General features: G+C 36.2%; 1 long non-coding RNA gene across 1 annotated transcript; it reads left to right on the top strand.

Moving 5' to 3' along the window:
* Positions 1-280: 280 nt before the first annotated feature.
* LOC120172351 lies at positions 281-2743 on the top strand. Its single transcript, XR_005520955.1, has 3 exons — positions 281-1059; positions 1180-1451; positions 2306-2743. It is a non-coding gene; the product is annotated as an uncharacterized LOC120172351 (long non-coding RNA).
* The last annotated feature ends 380 nt before the right edge of the window (positions 2744-3123 follow it).

Genomic DNA, 3123 nt, shown 5'->3' with positions numbered 1-3123 from the left:
TAAAAGGGACCCTTCTTCATCTTCAAAAGAAGATTTTATCTCCCCCATTTTTCTTGAAAGTTTTCTTCTCAATTTCCATAGAGCACTAGTGCCAAGCCAAGCTAGCAATGATTAATTCTATCCTGGATACTATATGTACTTGAACTCTTTTATTTTGAATACTATGTGTGTTGTGTATATTATTGAACGGAAGTTTGCTTTAAATACTTTTATTTTAAAATATATTAAGTTTTCTATTGTTTTCTTTATATCTATTGATTTTAAGGAAAGGTATGAACACGAAAGTGTCATTTTTTTGACATTCTCTAGGCACAATCCTTGATGGCGGAAGTCACTTTAGTCACAACGGAAGTTGGGCAGGGTTGTGGGCGTGATGAACTAGGTGTATAACCTTGAAGGGAATGATACGTAGTTTATTAAGCCTCAGTAGATTAGATGTTAAACGATTGATATGCTTAATAGATTTGCATGCGTTTAATGCTCTGGCAATCAAATTATTCTTTCTTGCTTGCATGTGTGTCGTGGTTGAATAACTTCTAATGAATATTCTCCTTTATCAATTTAGTTTTAGTTTTTTTTACTTTATGTTCATCGCCGCCACATTATTTACGGCCACGTTCAACTTAAACAACTTCTATCGTATCTTAAATTTTACAGAAATTGCATCAACATCAGTAGTAGATTTTCAATACTGTTTCCTGTGGGATCAATATATTTAGCCGAGAGGCTATCACTATTCTTGCATCGACAAATGTTCACTTACACCAATCGCGGTGACATCTCATCAGCAGATCAAGTTTTGGAACCGTTATCGGGAAACGACTTAGTTGACGTTTGTAATTGTTGTTTTTGCTTTTTGTTTTACCCTTTTCATTTTTTTAACTAACTTGTTTCTTGTGTTTTCATGAAAAAAAAATAGAATGGTTCTATTCTATCAGCTTACAATGCAGCGATGCCTTCATTGTTGCCACAGAATTTATGACCATTAATTCAAGCTGGAAATATTGAGCTTCAACCTGCCATGTTGCAAATGTCGAGTTCCAGTGGCAAATTTCCTAGGTTGCCAAATGAAGACACATGAGAGCATTTACATTCTTTTCATTGGATTTTCGCTTCATTTAGTTAACAAGGTGTTACTTATGATACATTAAAATGAAACTTTTCCCTTATTCCTTGCAGGAAAATGCTCACACTTGACTTCTAGGATTTTCGACGAGTTCAATAACTTCATGGGATGAATTGGCTACACAATTTGTCTCGACATTCAACCCACCCACATTAAGTGCTACCGCAAGAGTAACACCAGGAATTAGGGAAGTTGATACAATTTCTTCCCCTAGTGAGCAAGTTTCTAAGCTCACAAGTTTGATCAGGAATATGCAATGGACTGTGGACTTAGCACCCATTTATGAAGATTGTTCCCAACATGCAGAGAACAGAGCGCTTACTAGGTAAACAACTTCCATAACAACTTTTACGAAAATTTTTATGACAAAGCTGTTTGGAATCAATCTTGGGAGAATCAGGACTTTGGGCCAAATGCGACCACATTTTTCTATGAGAAAAATTCTACCTACATCAATCACGATCACCAAGAGCTATCATATAATCAAAGAAAATCTTGATGTAGCTTTAAAATCCAACGCAACCATAACAACTGCAGCAAAAATTTCTATTACAACCACGATAATATTCTCAAGCTCCTACACCGATCCTCTTGCATCATTTAAAGCTCTAATACGGGAGTATAGCTCCAAAATTGAAGCAATTGTGCAAGAAAATTCTTCATCAAGTCATGCGTTAGAAGCTTAGTTTGTGCAACTTGTGACAGACTTCAACACCAAACCATTGGCCAACTTGCCTTGTGACACAAGAACAACGCAAGGACAAGGGGAAAAGCAATGTGGTGACCAAATTAAAGAATTTGATGCACTAAATCTTGAGACTAATGAATTTCCTTCTGAATAGAATGATACACATGAAGAGAGTTATGCTGTGCCAGAAATAGAAACTCCACAAATTTTCATCAACATACCAAACGCGTGGCACTAACATTTGTTACTAAAGGTGTCAGCGCAATCCCACATGTCAATGCAATCTGATGCTCCTCCACTTCTACCTTCTCCTCTAAGATGCAACGATAGGGATGAATGTCACATTGTTGGTGGAAGAGAGAAAGAAACTACAGAGGAGTTCAATGAACCCAAATAAAGTTGTATTTGAAGATTTTAAATTGACATTTAAAGGAGCAGGTTTAGACGTTCTTGATTTTGTTTTTGGCTTAATAGAAGCTTCCTCTGCGTAGGTGAATGGCGACACAATTAAGGTGGTTGACTACATAAAATGCAGTGAAGACTTGAGTACAGAGACTCAAGAAAAAGGTGTGCTACAAGCTGAACAGGTGGACCAAACTAAGAAAGAATCCATGTCAGAGGTGAATGTGATTGCACCAGTTGCAGAAACAACAGAATCTACGATCACCCATGCGGAGCCTAGTGTAGAGATAGAGGTCAACTTTGAGAAAGCAACCAACCAACCGGTTGTTAAAATTATCGGTGTAATATAAGACCAAGACATTGTTAGCACAGAGGAAACTATGGGTGACCCGAAAGTTGCCATTAAAGAACCCAAGGAAAAAGTTTCTTCTATAGAGGTTGGAAGTTCAATATATGTGACTTTAGATGTAAACGTCTCTGAAGATATTTCAGAAGGGTAGAACCATTCTGACGCATCAATTGTGACCACAAACAATGTTATGGAGAAATTCTTCATGCAGTCATACAATTATGTGTCGATGTTGGTAAGAGAATATTACATCAGCTACAATTGAGGAGAACTGAGTTTGATTTTCTTTTACTTTTTTGAATTTTATTTTAGCATGCATCATTAATTTTTCATTTCACTTTTATGTCATTACATTTTATGTCAGCGCATTTTTATTATATATTTGTTACTTGTTTGCGTTGTGTCGTAACCGGTTTTCGTCCGGGCATGAAATATTATACTTGGCGGGGAAATTGATGTGAATAAATAGTTTTGAAAATAATTTGGGAGTCGCCATCGGCCTTTTGGGTTAGGTAGGTCGAATATCTAAAAATTATATTTTTTTTAAAAGAGTTTTAA

This window comes from Hibiscus syriacus, unplaced genomic scaffold (assembly GCF_006381635.1).
Source record: "Hibiscus syriacus cultivar Baekdansim isolate YM2019G1 unplaced genomic scaffold, ASM638163v2 tig00111848_pilon, whole genome shotgun sequence".
Taxonomy (NCBI): domain Eukaryota; kingdom Viridiplantae; phylum Streptophyta; class Magnoliopsida; order Malvales; family Malvaceae; genus Hibiscus; species Hibiscus syriacus.
Note: the sequence above shows the minus strand (reverse complement) of the source record. Positions and strands in the feature narration are given on the sequence as shown.